Source organism: Lissotriton vulgaris, chromosome 2_1 (assembly GCF_964263255.1).
Source record: "Lissotriton vulgaris chromosome 2_1, aLisVul1.2, whole genome shotgun sequence".
Taxonomy (NCBI): Eukaryota; Metazoa; Chordata; class Amphibia; order Caudata; family Salamandridae; genus Lissotriton; species Lissotriton vulgaris.
The window spans coordinates 294942095-294962028 of record NC_141687.1 but is presented as its reverse complement, the minus strand read 5'-3'; the positions used below and the strand labels follow the sequence as shown (position 1 = coordinate 294962028).

The following is a 19934-nucleotide window of genomic DNA, read 5'->3' as shown; positions in this document are numbered from 1 at the left end:
AAACGGCTGATATTTCGATTCTCTACATGAGGGTCTATTCTTCCAGTATTCGAATATAGCATAATGGAACGCTAAAGGGGGCTACAATGGTCCTTAAATACCCTCTGTTTGAGTTCTTGACTCAAGTTAAAGCTGAGCTTCTATATCGAGAGGATATGGCATTTAATCAATGTGATACCCGAGGTAGAAAGTCTATTCTGATATCACAACATTCCAGTCTATGAATTAAGAATATTCTGAGTTAAAGCAGGAGAACCAAGAAAATGGTACTTGCTGGAGCAGGTGGCTCGTTTTGACCATTATTTTTTATTGTTGCAACTCCATTCTCCCCAATGGATCCTTCAAAATTCCAAAGTTCGAATACATTAAGCCCTTGATGTACTAAGGGCTGTACGGGGGCTCGTTGGGAGCTGCAAGTTTTTGTGCTGAGCACACAAGATTTCATAATGATAAGTAAACATACACAGTCCTTTACTTCTGCTTTGCACTCCACAAATTCCTGTGAAAACTTTAGCAAATACCAAAGGAGGAGTTTTTTATCCTCAGCAGTCTAAGATCCACCGCAGCCTTGTAAGTTGTATAACCTGTGACCAGGGTGTTACGCTTCCTCTTAGTCTAAAAGGCTTTACTAGCATTAGGAGGTTCCTTTAAACAGTCGAATTGAAAGAGTGTTAAATCGTTGAGTAGCAGTAGTTGCCTTGCAGCAGCCTAGGCTCTACAAATAGCTCATACGCACAGTCCATTTAAAAAGTACTCTTCACTCCCCACGTTCTAAAAAACAAACCTTTTTTTATAAATAACATACCAAAATACCAACTGACGGTGAGAAGTGCTTTTCAAAGATAAGCTCTTGCAAAAATCACAAGTCCAAAAAAGCTCAACAGCTTCTACTAAGTATTCATGAACTCAACAGCTAAATAAAAATAAACCAAAGTGCACACTATAAAAATAACAAACTAAGCAAGAAATTAAGAACGGATAGACTTCCTTAAACCCTAAAAAGTAGCTAACCACTCAGTTTGTGTACTCTTTCTCCAATCCTTTTGAAAAGAATAAGAACGATCATCAATAGCAAACAGCAGCTACATAAATGCAACACAGTTCACTCACTTCACGCTCAGAAGAGAACACTTCAATTCTTCATCGTGGTTAGCGAAGACCAAACACTTTCAATCACATTTCCTCAGTTAAAAACTATAGAAATGATCCCTGAAAGTATAGTCTTAATAAAACAGTTTATCGCTCACACAGACAGAAAGGAGGGAAACCCTCCTTACTTACAGTAAGACACGGTTCGGAATCATCAACTGAAATAAAAACATATAAATATAAACATATCTGTTACTCCACGAAATAACATTCTACCGATACACACGCATATGCATTTATTTACATTAAAACATACTTAATAGATCCTGGTGACACGCTGCTTTAAAATGTGCATATTTTAAATCAGCAACCAATTAAATTCAACCTGACTCTTCCTGGCCCAATGCTGTACCAGAGGGAAAGCTGGAAAATTCTTCAAAAAACTGTGGTTTCCACAATATCATAGAGATGATTTTTAATGGGAATATTTGGTCTAGATTAGGAACAGTCAATCAGCCAAAAGAGTGACACTGATCGCTAGCATATGAGAAGCGACCTGCTAAGCTTGCAAGTGTGGAAACAAAAGTTGTAGCATTACAGCTACCTTGACATTTTGAACAGTTGCCCCACAGATCAAATGTAGGTCAACATCTTTGATCAGTTACCCCCAAAAAACGAACTGTTCCCCAGTTCACATGTATGACTCTAAGCTGGGGATGGCCTTCGTCGATGGTCCAAACTTTGTGAAAACCTGCTTTCAGCAACTACAGGAGATAACGGAACCTATCGCTTTCAGTAGAGCCCTGAATTCCTGGTTATCTAGGAAAGCGTTCACATGAACAACAACTTGTCCTACCACCCAGCTTGAATTTATACGGGTTTTTAAAGCTACTAGACGTTTAGCCTCTCGGAACTACAGAAGTATCCAAAATATAGTTTATGTTTTTTTGTGCAAAAGACTTTTTACACTGGAAAGTGAATACTTGCTGGAAACGTTTGGTACCTAATATTCATCAGAACCTGGAATTGAACTTTTTAGTGTACAATTCCGGCTTCCAGCATATCCTTAAATGAAGAGAGGAACAGCTGTCAACAGTAGACAGTTGTTTAAAAAAAAAACTCTGCCTGTGACCTCCCTTTTTATATCAGAACTTATCTGCAACACCTTCGGACCACTTACAATTTCTATTTCAATCTTGATTCTTCATAACATATCGCGACAGAAAGTTTTATAACTCTATGCTAAGCTGTCCAAGGGTTACAGGAAAATATCACAACAGCATTTTTTCTGTCACCTGGCTAAGCTCTCAGCAGATCAGTGATAGATAATTAAAACCTGCCGCTGCAGTCTTTAGTTAGCGAACTAAACTTTAATTCAGCATGATAGACTAAAGTTGAAGGCTAGGGACAAACAGAGGAAAGGGGACCGTTCCTGGTCGCCATTGCCTCTTGCGGCAGGCTAAAAGGCTATCACAATAATGTCTTAACTGTGTACGTTTTACGTAAAAAGAGGCCATGGCTGGAAAACCAGTCGGGCAATGCCACAGACTCTTGCATAACCAAGAAGAACAGTCTATGGGTATTCACCTGTCCTGTCACCACACCGTGAACTTCCACAATTTACGGTCTGGCGCCAGCCCACCTAGCTCTTTTCCTAGGCGTCGCAGCACGGTGGAAATCCAAAATGGTGGCAGTCGGGGCTCGAACCATTAGAAGTTTCAAGGCACAGGGTTTATCCTACTATTTACAAACGGCTGATATTTCGATTCTCTACATGAGGGTCTAATCTTCCAGTGTTCGAATATAGCATAATGGAACGCTAAAAGGGGCTACAATGGTCCTTAAATACCCTCTGTTTGAGTTCTTGACTCAAGTTAAAGCTGAGCTTCTATATCGAGAGGATAGGGCATTTAATCAATGTGATACCCGAGGTAGAAAGTCTATTCTGATATCACAACATTCCAGTCAATGAATTAAGAATATTCTGAGTTAAAGCAGGAGAACCAAGAAAATGATACTTGCTGGAGCAGGTGGCTCGTTTTGACCATTATTTTTTATTGTTGCAACTCCATTCTCCCCAATGGATCTTTCAAAATTCCAAAGTTCGAATACATCAAGCCCTTGATGTACTAAGGGCTGTACGGGGGCTCGCTCGTTGGGAGCTGCAAGTTTTTGTGCTGAGCACACAAGCTTTCATAATGATAAATAAACATACACAGTCCTTTACTTCTGGAAAGGGGCGACCATTCGGTCCCCCCGAACGTATGGTGGAGTACCACGATCCCCCCGGGAAGCCATCTTGGGCGGGAGGCGAGTCTCGGCTGGTATGCCCGAAGCGGCGTAGCCGGGGCGCGCCTTTTCCCGCCCTGGAGTGGGCTGTCCTAGACACGGACGCGACCAGGCCACGCCCACGGAGGCAGGCGGGGCGGGTTTACGCCCGCCCTGAAGACGGATAAAAGGAGCAACAAGCCAGGAAGCTTCCTCTTGTTCCTGTGCTCTGAAGCTGCACCTCCCCGCTGCACGTGAGCTCGAGACGGAACGAAGAGCCAATTTTGAGTGTGGTAATCTTTCTTTTTGTCTTACAGATACTCCGCCTGAGAATGCCCAAGAAAGTCGGAAAGCGGGTCAGTACCAATCAGATGCTCCGCATGCTCATGAAAGAGGTATCCGATTTGAAGAAACAGATGGCGGCTAAGGACGGGGAAGGAAGACCGAAACAACCTTTGCCGGGAGTAGTCCCCGGAGGGAGAGGCAAGAGGTCCAGAAGGGGGGCACCTGGGGGGGAAACCCCGGTTCCCGATGTCCCACTAGAAGAGCCAACTCCGGTGCCGAAGGAGGGGAACCCGATTCCCGTGGTGGTCACTCCCGTGTCCGGGGAGGATATGCCTCCCGAGTTAGCGGCACAATTGGCAGCGTGGTTGGGAAAAGATAGCGAGGGCGCCACGGCTGACGACGCCCGGGTGTTAATGAAGCAACTGCGGGAAACTAGGGAGGCTGCGAAGGCACCATCGTCAGTTACCCCGCTGGCTCCGGCGGTGGAAAATGCAACAGGCCCGGGTTCAGCGGCAAACGCAGCTTCTGGTTCAGGTAAGTGGCCATTGCCGATCGCGGGGGAGGGGTCTGCACCTTCACGAAGGGAGAAGGTGGCTCAGCATGTTCCACTGGCAATTAAGGAGAAGATTTGGGCGAATGAGTATGTAAACATTTTTTCTTTACTTACCGACCATTATGAGATGGAGCATGTTAAGAGCCAAAAGGAGCTCATGCACCCGAGTGTTTGGCGCGCAAAAATGGCCGCCTTTAAGGTTGACGAAAACATTGGTACTTGGGGTAGAGCATGGGGAATTTTTACCTCCATCATGGGCGAGCGTAGGCCCGAGTTGCTGACCGAGCTGCCTATTTATCAGTCACGTATCATGGAGTATTCCGTAGCGTATGGGGGCAATCAGTGGTTCTGCTATGATAATATTTTTAGAAAAGCGAAAGAACACGACCCAATCCTGACTTGGGATTGTTACGACTCCGTTTCATGGTCAAAAATGGAGAGTACAGGAATGTTGAAAGTACCATTGGTAGGCAGTAGCGGGGGTGAATCCTCCCGCCAATACTCTGGGACACCCTTTCGGACGGGTGCAGGTAACGAATATCACTCAAAACTGAGTGGCAACGCAGGTAAAAGGGGGATTTGTTGGAATTTTAACAGAGGAAAATGTACGAGGCCCCAGGGGTCATGCAAGTTCAAACATGAATGTGGGGGGTGTGGGCAGCCATCCCATCCTGAGTCCATGTGCAGAGCCAAAACGGGTGATAACGGTGGTAGGGGAAGCGCCAAACAGGTCTGAAATAGTCCGAGGGGCGCCTCTACCTACCCCGATTGATACCATGGCAATGATTCCTTGGCTCAACGAATATCCGGATCACGCTTCTGCTGGGGTGTTGCGAAACGGGTTTTCATATGGTTTCCGCATCCCAGTGGGGGATTTTCAGGGTGTAGCAAAATGTAAGAACCAACTGTCGGTCTTGCAGCATACGACCGTGGTACAGGTAAAGATTGGGAAGGAGGTTACTCGAGGTCGAGTCGCCGGTCCATTTGATGTACCACCGGTTGCTAACTTTGTTTGTTCCCCGTTAGGGGTGGTCCCCAAGAAGGACCCGGGTGAGTTTCGGCTGATACATAACTTGTCAGCCCCACGTGGTCTTTCCGTGAATGATGCGATAGACCCGGAAGTGTGTTCGGTGCGGTACGCATCTTTTGATGAGGCCGTCGCCATGTTGAATCGCCTGGGGCCCGGTGCGCTGATGGCAAAATCAGATATTGAGTCAGCGTTCCGGTTGCTCCCGGTACACCCAGACGATCAGCGTCTCCTTGGTTTCATGTTTCAGGGTCGCTATTACATGGATAGATGTATGCCAATGGGATGCTCTATATCTTGTGCCTATTTTGAAAAGTTCAGTTGTTTTTTGCAATGGGTCTTCACGGAGAAAACGGGATTTCAACATGTTATGCATTATCTTGATGACTTTCTGTTTCTGGGGGCAGCCGGGGATCCAGAATGTGGACAGGCTTTGAATGAATTTTGTGTCTTAATGAATCATTTTGGTGTGCCATTGGCGCCAGGTAAGACTGTGGGTCCCTCGACTTGCCTCGAGTTTCTGGGGATCGAGCTCGACTCGGAGGAAGGTTGTTTTCGATTACCAAGGGAAAAGGTGTTAAAATTCAGGGCATCCCTTGAAACCTGTATTAGGGAGTCTAAGGTAAAACTGCATCAATTGCAACAATTGGTGGGCCAGTTGAATTTTGTCCTGAGAGTAATGCCGATGGCCCGCCCCTTTTCCCGCTCGATCGCTCAAGCGATGGTCGGCCTGAAGGAGGGTCATCATCGCACGAGGCTTTCGGCAGAGGTTCACCAGGACATGCGCATTTGGTTGGCATTTCTGGCGGATTTCAATGGTCGAATTGTCTGGAACAAACCAGCGGTGTCCTCCGAGGAGCTGGGGCTGTGGACAGATTCGGCAGGGAGTATTGGTTTTGGTGCCATATTCGGCACACAATGGTCGGCTCAAAAATGGCCGTCATGGTGGCACGAGAGCGGGCTGACAAGTAACATTGCTTTTCTTGAACTTTTTCCTATTCTGGTGGCCCTGAAAACTTGGCCTGAGGGGTTCAGAGATCACTCTGTGGTATTCTGGTCTGATAACATGACCGTGGTTGAGTGTATCAATAGTCAGGCAGCACGATGCAAATGGATTCTGAGACTGCTCAAAGAAATTGTGTTATTGTGTATGCAATTGAATGTGCTATTTAAGGCAAGACATGTGCCGGGGGTGATGAACCAAGCGGCTGATGCGCTTTCTCGTTTCCATATGCAGGCCTTCTGGGGTTTTCTGCCCACAGCGGACCCGGTGGCGGCACCCTTTCCCGAAGCTCTCTGGTCTCTCGGTGCCCCGAACTACAAAACCTCGTGGGAGAGAGTTTAGCACCCAGGACGAGGAAGGCATATGAAGGGGCGTTCCGTACTTATTGGACCTTTTTGGGGACTGCTAGGGGGGAGCTTTGGGGCCAGGAAGAGTTTGTAGTGAAATTTCTGCTGTCTTTACATCAGGCAGGCAAATCAGTAGCTACGGCCCAGAGGCATCGGGCCGCCATTTCCTTTATGGCAAGGGCTCATGGGATGCAGGACCCGACAGCGTCTTTCGTTGTGCAAAAAGCGCTACGTGGGTGGCAACGCCTTGAGGGTCGCAGAGTAGATGAGAGACACCCGATAGGTCTAGATAGGTTGGCCCTGTTATTTTCCGTACTCCCTGCAACGTGTTCATCCCAGTATGAAACAGTGTTATTCCGAGCCGCTTTTGCGCTAGCATTCCATGGGGCTATGCGGGTAAGCGAACTGGTGGCGAAGAACAAGCAGGATGCGATGGGGGGACTGTGCCGAGAGCACATTCAGGTCAAGGGGGAGACGATGACTGTCTCGTTTGTCAGGTCCAAAACCGATCAGGGTGCGATTGGGGACTGCATAATCATACAAAGGATTCCCGGGTCTTCCATGTGCCCAGTAGTTTGCGTAGAGGAATTTTTAGCGCAAAGGGTGGCATCATGGGGGGGGACCTTGTTGAGACACGCTGACGCCACCCCACTGACGAGGTTTCAGTTCCAGCGGGTGCTAGCGATGTCGATTTCGGCCGCGGGCTTGAACCCCGGCGAGTTTGGGACCCATTCCTTCCGGATAGGGGCTAATACAGAGGCTACAGCCAGGGGTCTGAGTGTAGAACAAGTAAAACGTGTGGGGCGTTGGTCCTCGAACTGTTATAAGAGGTATGTGCGGTTGCACATGTTGTGAAGCTGTAATGATGTACTCACGCTTCTTGTTTTTGTTTGGTTTTCAGTTGCGCAAGCCTACGAGGCGGGGCGGACTGTGCAGTCGACCCAACACCTGGGGACCAGCGGTCAGACATCACCGGCTGTGAAAAAGGAGGTGTGGGTCGTGGGCCACTCATACGTGAGGATTGCCGCGGACGTATTCAAAGCAGGTGACATGATTCACGTGGCTGGGGAATACGGGTACAGTGTGTCCTTCTACGGAAAGGGCGGGCTCTGTATTGACCAGTTTCAATCATTTTTTGAGGGTTTGTTAGGGCGGACAAGGTCACCGCCGTCTATAATCATAGTCCATCTTGGGGGCAACGATTTGGTGGTCACTGGTAGACGACTACTTCTTGAGGCGATGCTTTCCACGGTAAGTTGGTTGGCAAGAAGAGTTCCAGGGTGCACAATTGCATGGTCCCATATGATCCCACGAAAAGTGTGGCGGGGGGCTATTTCTGTTTCTGCTCTGAATCATTCAGTAAGGAAAATTAATAACAAAATGAGTAGATTGTTTCGTTCAAGTACACTGCATTCTGTTTCGCATGGTTGTATTAAAGGGGACAGTATGTATTTGGGGGACGGTGTTCATTTGTCCCGGGTGGGGAAAGAGTTACTCATAGGAGACCTCATAGCTTGGTTAAAAAGTTTATAACATGACCTTTAGGTAGGAGTGTTGTGGGGGGTCCGGATAGCCGGTCAACTATCCGGCCTGTGGCGGTAAGGTCATGATCGGTGAGCAGTAATTGGAAGATCCCTATGGGGGGGCGTCACCCATTACGGATGGGAGCGCTCGGGGGAGGTGGCCATTGGCCCCTCAACGGGGAGGCGGTCCCGTCTAAGGATAGGCCGCCGGAAGGAAAGGAAAGGTGGTCAAGGCCCCTTCCTGGATAGGAGGGGCTACGGGCCCTCCTGGGGAATTTCCCGGGGCCAGGACATCTGCGACGGCAGATGTGGTAAGTTGTGTGGGGTTCGGGAGGGGGTTTACGCTACCTTCTAGACATCTCACACGAGTCCTCGGACGACCGTTAAATGGCGTCGAGTTAATTGGGGCCCCCGTCAAGTCAAGGGAAATTGGTATGTGCACATGAGGTTCGCCTCGGTGCGGTTGGTCCCCTCACAAGTGAGGGTGATATTTCTGGTTTAGGGATCTGACACCGGTTGCGACCTTGCCGTTGGCCCTTAACGTTAGGATGTACAATTTCAAGTCAAATGTTTTGTAGGATGTTAGTTCGGCTAGGAGAACCTTTGTATTAGAGATATGTTAAGGTTAGCCAAACATCGTAATGTGGAAATGAAATTGTACATAATATGAAACTGTTATTTTAATGTTTTGATTTTGTTTCATATTTTAATAAATACGGCCGGGAGGGTCACTCCCTCCCGCCTTCCAAAAGTTCAGAACTGTTTCCGGTTTCCCATCCTTGGGGATTGTGTTGAGAGGGGGGGGCGGGTATCTCAGCCATATGGAAAGGGGCGACCATTCGGTCCCCCCGAACGTATGGTGGAGTACCACGATCCCCCCGGGAAGCCATCTTGGGCGGGAGGCGAGTCTCGGCTGGTATGCCCGAAGCGGCGTAGCCGGGGCGCGCCTTTTCCCGCCCTGGAGTGGGCTGTCCTAGACACGGACGCGACCAGGCTACGCCCACGAAGGCAGGCGGGGGCGGGTTTACGCCCGCCCTGAAGACGGATAAAAGGAGCAACAAGCCAGGAAGCTTCCTCTTGTTCCTGTGCTCTGAAGCTGCACCTCCCCGCTGCACGTGAGCTCGAGACGGAACGAAGAGCCAATTTTGACCCACCCACCAGCCCCTGAGGACAGCTAGTTGTTTTGAATAAAGTTTTGATGTGGTAACTCTATTTCTTTCAGGTTGTGATGATTGTCGTGATAATTTTGAATATGCAATAAAGATGGTCACTTTCGGTATATTTTTCAAATAAAGTATTTGCACTAGTGTCGATCAGTAATTACGCTCGTAATAAGTCATAATTGTTTTGTAATTTAGTAATTTAGGTAGATTTGTCGTATTTATTGTCGGGCGGTAAGGTCATGATCGGTGAGCAGTAATTGGAAGATCCCTATGGGGGGGCGTCACCCATTACGGATGGGAGCGCTCGGGGGAGGTGGCCATTGGCCCCTCAACGGGGAGGCGGTCCCGTCTAAGGATAGGCCGCCGGAAGGAAAGGAAAGGTGGTCAAGGCCCCTTCCTGGATAGGAGGGGCTACGGGCCCTCCTGGGGAATTTCCCGGGGCCAGGACATCTGCGACGGCAGATGTGGTAAGTTGTGTGGGGTTCGGGAGGGGGTTTACGCTACCTTCTAGACACCTCACACGAGTCCTCGGACGACCGTTAAATGGCGTCGAGTTAATTGGGGCCCCCGTCAAGTCAAGGGAAATTGGTATGTGCACATGAGGTTCGCCTCGGTGCGGTTGGTCCCCTCACAAGTGAGGGTGATATTTCTGGTTTAGGGATCTGACACCGGTTGCAACCTTGCCGTTGGCCCTTAACGTTAGGATGTACAATTTCAAGTCAAATGTTTTGTAGGATGTTAGTTCGGCTAGGAGAACCTTTGTATTAGAGATATGTTAAGTTTAGCCAAACATCGTAATGTGGAAATGAAATTGTACATAATATGAAACTGTTATTTTAATGTTTTGATTTTGTTTCATATTTTAATAAATACGGCCGGGAGGGTCACTCCCTCCCGCCTTCCAAAAGTTCAGAACTGTTTCCGGTTTCCCATCCTTGGGGATTGTGTTGAGAGGGGGTGGCGGGTATCTCAGCCATATGCTTTGCACTCCACAAATTCCTGTGAAAACTTTAGCAAATACCAAAGGAGGAGTTTTTTATCCTCAGCAGTCTAAGATCCACCGCAGCCTTGTAAGTTGTATAACCTGAGACCAGGATGTTACGCTTCCTCTTAGTCGAAAAGGCTTAACTAGCATTAGGAGGTTCCTTTAAACAGTCGAATTGAAAGAGTGACAAATCGTTGAGTAGCAGTAGTTGCCTTGCAGCAGCCTAGGCTCTACAAATAGCTCATACGCACAGTCCATTTAAAAAGTACTCTTCACTCCCCACGTTCTAAAAAACAAACCTTTTTTTATAAATAACATACCAAAATACCAACTAACGTTGAGAAGTGCTTTTCAAAGATAAGCTCTTGCAGAAACCACAAGTCCAAAAAAGCTCAACAGCTTCTACTAAGTATTCATGAACTCAGCAGCTAAATAAAAATAAACCAAAATGCACACTATAAAAATAACAAACTAAGCAAGAAATTAAGAACGGATAGACTTCCTTAAACCCTAAAAAGTAGCTAACCACTCAGTTTGTGTACTCTTTCTCCAATCCTTTTGAAAAGAATAAGAACGATCATCAATAGCAAACAGCAGCTACATAAATGCAACACTGTTCACTCACTTCACGCTCAGAAGAGGACACTTCAATTCTTCATCGTGGTTAGCGAAGACCAAACACTTTCAATCACATTTCCTCAGTTAAAAACTATAGAAATGATCCCTGAAAGTATAGTCTTAATAAAACTGTTTATCGCTCACACAGACAGAAAGGAGGGAAACCCTCCTTACTTACAGTAAGACACGGTTTGGCATCATCAACTGAAATAAAAACATATAAATATAAACATATCTGTTACTCCACGAAATAACATTCTACCGATACACACGCATATGCATTTATTTACATTAAAACATACTTAATAGATCCTGGTGACACGCTGCTTTAAAATTTGCATATTTTAAATCAGCAACCAATTAAATTCAACCTGACTCTTCCTGACCCAATGCTGTACCAGAGGGAAAGCTGGAAAATTCTTCAAAAAACTGTGGTTTCCACAATATCATAGAGATGATTTTTAATGGGAATATTTGGTCTAGATTAGGAACAGTCAATCAGCTAAAAGAGTGACACTGATCGCTTGCATATGAGAAGCGACCTGCTAAGCTTGCAAGTGTGGAAACAAAAGTTGTAGCATTACAACTACCTTGACATTTTGAACAGTTGCCCCACAGATCAAATGTAGGTCAACATCTTTGATCAGTTACCCCAAAAAAACGAACTGTTCCCTAGTTCACATGTAAGACTCTAAGCTGAGGATGGCCTTCGGCGATGGGCCAAACTTTGTGAAAACCTGCTTTCAGCAACTACAGGAGATAACGGAACCTATCGCTTTCAGTAGAGCCCTGAATTCCTGGTTATCTAGGAAAGCGTTCACATGAACAACAACTTGTCCTACCACCCAGCTTGAATTTATGCGGGTTTTTAAAGCTACTAGACGTTTAGCCTCTCGGAACTACAGAAGTATCCAAAATTTAGTTTATGTTTTTTTGTGCAAAAGACTTTTTACACTGGGAAGTGAATACTTGCCGGAAACGTTTGGTACCTAATATTCATCAGAACCTGGAATTGAACTTTTCAGTGTACAATTCCGTCTTCCAGCATATCCTTAAATGAAGAGAGGAACAGCTGTCAACAGTAGACAGTTGTTTAAAAAAAAAAAAAAAAAACTCTGCCTGTGACCTTCTTTTTTAGATCAGAACTTATCTGCAACACCTTCGGACCACTTACAATTTCTATTTCAATCTTGATTCTTCATAACATATCGCGACAAAAAGTTTTATAACTCTATGCTAAGCTGTCCAAGGGTTACAGGAAGATATCACAACAGCATTTTTTCTGTCACCTGGCTAAGCTCTCAGCAGATCAGTGATAGATAATTAAAACCTGCCGCTGCAGTCTTTAGTTAGCGAACTAAACTTTAATTCAGCATGATAGACTAAAGTTGAAGGCTAGGGACAAACAGAGGAAAGCAGACCGTTCCTGGTCGCCATTGCCTCTTGCGGCAGGCTAAAAGGCTATCACAATAATGTCTTAACTGTGTAAGTTTTACGTAAAAAGAGGCCATGGCTGGAAAACCAGTCGGGCAATGCCCCAGACTCTTGCATAACCAAGAAGAACAGTCTATGGGTACTCACCTGGCCTGTCACCACACCGTGAACTTTCACAATTTACGGTCTGGCGCCAGCCCACCTAGCTCTTTTCCTAGGCGTCGCAGCACGGTGGAAATCCAAAATGGTGGCAGTCGGGGCTCGAACCATTAGAAGTTTCAAGGCACAGGGTTTATCCTACTATTTACAAACGGCTGATATTTCGATTCTCTACATGAGGGTCTAATCTTCCAGTGTTCGAATATAGCATAATGAAACGCTAAAGGGGGCTACAATGGTCCTTAAATACCCTCTGTTTGAGTTCTTGACTCAAGTTAAAGCTGAGCTTCTATATCGAGAGGATAGGGCATTAATCAATGTGATACCCGAGGTAGAAAGTCTATTCTGATATCACAACATTCCAGTCAATGAATTAAGAATATTCTGAGTTAAAGCAGGAGAACCAAGAAAATGGTACTTGCTGGAGCAGGTGGTTCGTTTTGACCATTATTTTTTATTGTTGCAACTCCATTCTCCCCAATGGATACTTCAAAATTCCAAAGTTCGAATACATTAAGCCCTTGATGTGCTAAGGGCTGTACGGGGGCTCGTTGGGAGCTGCAAGTTTTTGTGCTGAGCACACAAGATTTCATAATGATAAGTAAACATACACAGTCCTTTACTTCTGCTTTGCACTCCACAAATTCCTGTGAAAACTTTAGCAAATACCAAAGGAGGATTTTTTTACCCTCAGCAGTCTAAGATCCACCGCAGCCTTGTAAGTTGTATAACCTGTGACCAGGGTGTTACGCTTCCTCTTAGTCTAAAAGGCTTAACTAGCATTAGGCGGTTCCTTTAAACAGTCGAATTGAAAGAGTGTTAAATCGTTGAGTAGCAGTGGTTGCCTTGCAGCAGCCTAGGCTCTACAAATAGCTCATACGCACAGTCCATTTAAAAAGTACTCTTCACTCCCCACGTTCTAAAAAACAAACCTTTTTTTATAAATAACATACCAAAATACCAACTGACAGTGAGAAGTGCTTTTCAAAGATAAGCTCTTGCAAATACCACAAGTCCAAAAAAGCTCAACAGCTTCTAATAAGTATTCATGAACTCAACAGCTAAATAAAAATAAACCAAAGTGCACACTATAAAAATAACAAACTAAGCAAGAAATTAAGAACGGATAGACTTCCTTACACCCTAAAAAGTAGCTAACCACTCAGTTTGTGTACTCTTTCTCCAATCCTCTTGAAAGGAATAAGAACGATCATCACATAAATGCAACACTGTTCACTCACTTCACGCTCAGAAGAGAACACTTCAATTCTTCATCGTGGTTAGCGAAGACCAAACACTTTCAATCACATTTCCTCAGTTAAAAACTATAGAAATGATCCCTGAAAGTATTGTCTTAATAAAACTGTTTATCGCTCACACAGACAGAAAGGGGGAAACCCTCCTTACTTACAGTAAGACACAGTTCGGCATCATCAACTGAAATGTGAGAGAATTGAATCAGTAAAGAATTCTAACAAAGCACTATATGAAACCACCAAGCAGTTAGCAGGATATTCCCCCAACTTGACACCTCCCCCCTCCCAATCGCTCTGTGACGCTCTAGCCAATTTCTTTTTTTAGTAAAGTTGAAGACATTTACCGGGTCTTCGCTAATAACACCAATACCTTTACTAAACCACCCGCCTCCTACACTGGTCCCATTTTTTCGCAGTTTGCAGATGTCTCCAGTTCCCAGATTCGGAACATCATATCCTCCATCAAATCGGGCTCTGCACTAGACCCATGCCCCCTGAAAGTCTTGCTTCCGGTCATTGAAGTGGTTCTCCCGGCTATGACTGCAATTTGTAATTCTATGTTTAGTACAGGCATATATCCAGATGTCCTAAAAAAGACCCTTATTAAACCGCTGCTCAAAAAACCAAACCTCGACATGGAAGAATTAAAAAGTTATCGTCCTATCGCTAGCCTCCCAGCCTTGGCGAAAATAGCCGAAAAAGTTCTGAATCTTCAACTATCAGCCTTTATCGAGGAACATAATCTACTTGATGAATCTCAGTTTGGCTTTCGCCAATACCACGGAACGGAGACGGCCTTGGTTAAAGCGGCGGACGATATCAGATCCATCCGTGATGTTGGAGGAACAGCAGTCCTGATACTGCTTGACTTATCGGCTGCTTTCGACACGGTCGACCACACCATCTTGATCGACCGTGTCGAAAGCATGGGTATCCAACAAAATGCCAAGAAACTTCTAGCATCCTTTCTGGCGGACAGGTCCTAGGTGGTCACTATTGGATCTTTTCACTCATCCTCCTTGTCACTGCCATGTGGAGTCCCTCAAGGCTCATCCCTTAGTCCGACACTATTCAATATTTATGTGTCGGACCTTGCCAATGTCATTCGTGCACATGGGATGACCCTCACATCCTATGCAGATGACACCCAGCTGGTCCTCGCCGTCAGGAACGATGGCCATAAAATAGCTAATAACTTCAATCTGGGTATGCAGGCAATAGAGAATTGGATGGCCTCCAATTGTCTGAAATTAAATTCCGACAAGTCGGAAGTGGTCATTTTCGGACATCTGACCCCGGAATGGTCCTCCCTTTGGTGGCCGCTATCACTGGGTCCTCCGCCGGTACCGGTCAGTAAGGTGAGGAATCTGGGAGTCATGTTCGACGATCGTCTTACTTTCCTTCCTCACGCAAATCAGATCTCCCCTTCTGCCTTTCATAAACTACGGTTGATCAAAAAAAAATTGCCATTCCTTCCTGAGACAGCTAGAAAAACCTTGGTGAGCTCCCTGGTACTGTCTACATTAGATTATTGTAACGCACTGTTTCTAAATGCCCAAGAAAGAGTGCTAAATAAAATGCAAATTATCCAAAACGCAGCCGCCAGGCTCCTTGGAAGAATCCCTAAACATCAATCTGCGTCAGAAACCATCAGAAAGTTACATTGGCTTCCAATTAGAAACAGAATCAAATTCAAGGCCCTCTGTATAGTGTACAAGGCTCTACTCAACGTGGGACCAGCCTTTTTCACCCAAAATCTTATTCCCTACAGTCCCTCTAGATTACTACGCTCCTCTAGTTCACATGAACTTGTGGTACCCCATACCAAATCTGTTTTATGGGGAGACAGAAGATTTCTTGTAGCAGCGCCCAAACTATGGAACACCCTGCCGCACTCTATTAAAACAAGCCCCTCACTTTGGTCTTTTCGAAAACAACTCAAGACCTGGCTTTTTAATCTGTAAACTCAGGCTCCCCTTCTATGGTCAAATACTGCAGATATTCTTTTAGCGCCGAGATGCCCATGGGCCTTCGTTCGCGCTCTATAAATGCTGTTAATAAATAAATAATAATAATAAATCTATCTATACCACTATTATAAAAAGAGAACGTGCACCTTTTGGCCAGGTAAACTCGGGAACCACAGCACCAATCACAACACCCAATACAGCGTTGGAAAGGGCAGTTGCAGCAGAAGGACATAAGCTATGCAGACGCCCACCATATACATTTTAAATGTAAAAGAACCGTGCCAGCAAAGTAGTCCCTTGTGGGCGTGTCTGCATTGTGCTGTGGGTGTGTGCTGGGGGCGTGACAATCGCTGGGGGCATTCCGTCACAAGTGTTGTTTTTTCTTCCCAGGTTCTATACATTCCTGCTCCCTTTAAATAGTAATTCAGTGGAGGTCCCATTCTCTTAGAACCACCCCAAGCACAGTTATGGGCAAAAATACAACTAAAAGGCCCTGCAAAGCATTATGGGAGAAGCTTAGCATAATTTTTAGCATTCATGAAAGGGTTTCAATGTTTTGGAATTTTACTCATCAGGGACATCTTGGGACGACGAGGTGAACTGCAGCTTGATGTATAATATTTTAAATGCTATTGCATTTGCCTCATCAGGGACATCTAGGGACGGCGAGGTGAACTGCAGCTTGATATATAATATTTTAAATGCTATTGCATTTGCATCATCAGGGACATCTAGGGACATGAGGTGAACTACAGCTTGATGTGTAATATTTTAAATGCTATTGCATTTGCCTCATCAGGGACATCTAGGGACCATGAGGTGAACTGCAGCTTGATGTATAATATTTTAAATGGTATTGCATTTGCCTCTTGGGGACAACTGGGGAGAACGAGGTGAACTGCAGCTCTTTGTAATATTATTTGGATACTATAATATTCACTTCCCACTGCTAATCTCGTCCCATAATGGTTTGCAGGGGCTTGATCTCAAAATTATCACCTCTCTCACTGCTTGCTGGAAGCTAATTTCACTTTTGTGAAATGACTATTTGCATTTTAGCATGTAGAAATACTTGTTATTTTACCTTGAATATATGAGGTTTCTGTTTTAATAATTGGAAATCTGACGGATCGAAATATTGCGGATTTATTGTACCAAGTTCGCGCCAATTCCGCCCACCCCTACTTTAAATACCCCTGCACCCCATAATCATAACCCACCCTTACTCTATAAAATACCCCAACACCCTTAAACACAAACCTATCTTAACCCTATAAATATACCATGTACCCCAAAACCCAAACCTATCCCTAAACCCTAAAAATACCCCTGTACCCCAAAACCAAAACCTAGCCCTGAACCCTATAAATACCCCTGTACCTCAAAACCCAAACATACCCCTGAACCCTAAAAATACCCCTGTACCCCAAAACCCAAACCTAGCCCATAACCCTTAAAATACCCCTGTACCCCAAAACACAAACCTATCCCTAAACCCAAAAAATACCCCTGTACCCCAAAACCAAAACCTAGCCCTGAACCCTATAAATACCCCTGTACCTCAAACCCAAACATACCCCTGAACCCTAAAAATACCCCTGTACCCCAAAACCCAAACCTACCCCTGAACCCTAAAATACCCCTGTACCCCAAAACCCAAACCTAGCCCATAACCCTTAAAATACCCCTGTACCCCAAAACCCAAACCTACCCCTGAACCCTAAAAAATACCCCTGTACCCCAAAACCCAAACCTAGCCCAGAACCCTAAAATACCCCTGTATCCCAAAATCCAAACCTAGCCCTGAACCCTAAAAATAGCCCTGTATCCCAAAACCCAAACCTAGCCCTGAACCCTTAAAATACCCCTGTACCCCAACACCCAAACCTACCCCTGAACCCTAAAAATACCGCTATACCCCAAAACACAAACCTAGCCCTGAACCCTAAAAATACCCCTGTACCCCATAACCCAAAACTATATCTGAACCATTAAAATACCCAAACACCCCAAAACATATACCTCAGTACCCCAAAACATATACCCCTATACCCATACTTGCCTTATCCAAACATTTTTAAAAAACATGCTTTTACCATTCATGCATTTAAAACGAATTTCGTTGTAAATGTATGCGTAGTAAAAAGCATATAAAATGTAATGCTATGCGTTACAATGGCATTGCGGAGTCATGGTACTTTCGTAATGAAAGTATGCAGAGTGATGTATGGGGAGCTACGTTAGAATCTCGGCATCAGCTCAACATCCTGTGATTCCAGGCAAATCGCTTTGTCTCCCCGTGCCTACCACAAATCAATGTGTTCTTCTGTAATGTAAATTGTGCTCATGCCATGTTGTCGAGTTCGCGCTATATAATATAGCAAGGAAAAGAAAGTAGGGAAACTCGAGTTCACACACTACTGAACGCGCACTCTTAAGTGCATCAGCAGTGCACTTTGAATCGGAGCGTTTCACAGGCCTGTCACAGATAAGAAATGCTATCATAATGAAATCCTACGAAACAATATACTACTGGCCGGCAGCAATTCATACCCAGACAACGTCGGGACGGGCTGCTAGTACTACTATTATAAAGAGAGAACGTGCACCTTTTGGCCAGGTAAACTCGGGAATCACAGCACCAATCACAACACCCAATACAGCGTTGGAAAGGGCAGTTGCAGCAGAAGGACATAAGCTATGCAGACGCCCACCATATACATTTTAAATGTAAAAGAACCGTGCCAGCAAAGTAGTCCCTTGTGGGCGTGTCTGCATTGAGCTGTGGGTGTGTGCTGGGGGCGTGACAATCGCTGGGGGCATTCCGTCACGAGTGTTGTTTTTTCTTCCCAGGTTCTATACATTCCTGCTCCCTTTAAATAGTAATTCAGTAGAGGTCCCATTCTCTTAGAACCACCCCAAGCACAGTTATGGGCAAAAATACAACTAAAAGGCCCTGCAAAGCATTATGGGATAAGCTTAGCATAATTTTTAGCATTCATGAAAGGGTTTCAATGTTTTGGAATTTTACTCATCAGGGACATCTTGGGACGACGAGGTGAACTGCAGCTTGATGTATAATATTTTAAATGCTATTGCATTTGCCTCATCAGGGACATCTAGGGACGGCGAGGTGAACTGCAGCTTGATATATAATATTTTAAATGCTATTGCATTTGCATCATCAGGGACATCTAGGGACATGAGGTGAACTACAGCTTGATGTGTAATATTTTAAATGCTATTGCATTTGCCTCATCAGGGACATCTAGGCACCATGAGGTGAACTGCAGCTTAATGTATAATATTTTAAATGCTATTGCATTTGCCTCTTGGGGACAACTGGGGAGAACGAGGTGAACTGCAGCTCTTTGTAATATTATTTGGATACTATAATATTCACTTCCCACTGCTAATCTCGTCCCATAATGGTTTGCAGGGGCTTGATCTCAAAATTATCACCTCTCTCACTGCTTGCTGGAAGCTAATTTCACTTTTGTGAAATGACTATATGCATTTTAGCATTTATTTATTTTATTTTATTGAACTTATATTGCGCGCAGCTACCCGCAGTGGGTTTCCCGGCGCCAGGGATAGACTGGAGGAGAAATCAGAAAACAAGTAATTGCAAGAGGTAGAAATACTTGTTATTTTACCTTGAATATATGAGGTTTCTGTTTTAATAATTGGCAATCTGACAGATCGAAATATTGCGGATTTATTGTACCAAGTTTGCGCCAATTCCGCCCACCCCTACTTTAAATACCCCTGCACCCCATAATCATAACCCACCCTTACTCTATAAAATACTCCAACACCCTTAAACACTAACCTATCTTAACCCTATAAATATACCATGTACCCCAAAACCCAAACTTATCCCTAAACCCTAAAAATACCCCTGTACCCCAAAACCAAAACCTAGCCCTGAACCCTATAAATACCCCTGTACCTCAAAACCCAAACATATCCCGGAACCCTAAAAATACCCCTGTACCCCAAAACCCAAACCTAGCCCATAACCCTTAAAATACCCCTGTACCCCAAAACACAAACCTATCCCTAAACCCAAAAAATACCCCTGTACCCCAAATCCAAAACCTAGCCCTGAACCCTATAAATACCCCTGTACCTCAAACCCAAACATACCCCTGAACCCTAAAAATACCCCTGTACCCCAAAACCCAAACCTACCCCTGAACCCTAAAATACCCCTGTACCCCAAAACCCAAACCTAGCCCATAACCCTTAAAA

The 19934-nt window shown here is 45.0% G+C and overlaps 2 non-coding genes and 1 pseudogene across 2 annotated transcripts; all 3 read right to left on the bottom strand.

Moving 5' to 3' along the window:
* Positions 1-1009: 1009 nt before the first annotated feature.
* On the bottom strand, positions 1010-1225 carry LOC147730014 (small nucleolar RNA U3). The gene has a single exon (XR_015309108.1). It is a non-coding gene; the product is annotated as a small nucleolar RNA U3 (small nucleolar RNA).
* A 9542-nt stretch (positions 1226-10767) lies between these two features.
* Positions 10768-10983, bottom strand: LOC147730013 (small nucleolar RNA U3). The gene has a single exon (XR_015309080.1). It is a non-coding gene; the product is annotated as a small nucleolar RNA U3 (small nucleolar RNA).
* Positions 10984-13611: 2628 nt separating this feature from the next.
* On the bottom strand, positions 13612-13810 carry LOC147730012 (small nucleolar RNA U3; annotated as a pseudogene).
* Between the last annotated feature and the right edge of the window lie 6124 nt (positions 13811-19934).